We start from the raw sequence: 583 nt of genomic DNA on the forward strand, positions 1-583 counted from the left end.
AAATCTCACCATATACAACTTTGAAGCAGGACAGTCCCACAATATTCCTTTTCCTGTCTCTTGCTTTCATTCACCACCCCCTTCTTTTTGAACAAGCATCTACCTGAGAAACATCCTAGCGGCACCTGGCATGTCATGACAAACAGCCCGTATTCAGAAGACCAGAATGACAGGCACTCCAAGCATGAAACTACTATTACAGATTACCATCTGCAGTGCAGTAGCTTAGTTCACAGGTATCAGTATATATAGTTAGTCAGGGTGAGAATGTTTCCAATTCACTGCTAGATTCAAAAATCTTCTAGAGATTCTCAGGATCATTGCCTTGCTCATCTTCTACGTATAACTGTCTTGACATTGTCATATTTCCTAGCTCTTCTCCTTTCCCTCTCTTGATTAGTCATCGAGATCCTGCTTTCCTTTTACTTGTATTATACCTTTCTATTTGTATTTCTTCTTTAGAGTTCTTATACTAGGGAAATTATACAAATTTTGCACATGTGTGTCTGGTTTATTTCACTTGTGAGTATATGTTCAAGTGACATCCACTTCAATATAAAGGCTTCGAGTTTATCATTCTTAA

General features: G+C 38.1%; 1 protein-coding gene across 1 annotated transcript in view; it reads left to right on the forward strand.

Moving 5' to 3' along the window:
• Window positions 1-583, forward strand: part of Brcc3 (BRCA1/BRCA2-containing complex subunit 3) — a gene marked incomplete at its 5' end in the record, with an annotated part of 82,086 nt that overhangs the window by 29,730 nt on the left and 51,773 nt on the right. The gene's annotated exons all lie outside the window — the stretch shown is intronic.

Source organism: Octodon degus, unplaced genomic scaffold (assembly GCF_000260255.1).
Source record: "Octodon degus isolate 3935 unplaced genomic scaffold, OctDeg1.0 scaffold00373, whole genome shotgun sequence".
Taxonomy (NCBI): Eukaryota; Metazoa; Chordata; class Mammalia; order Rodentia; family Octodontidae; genus Octodon; species Octodon degus.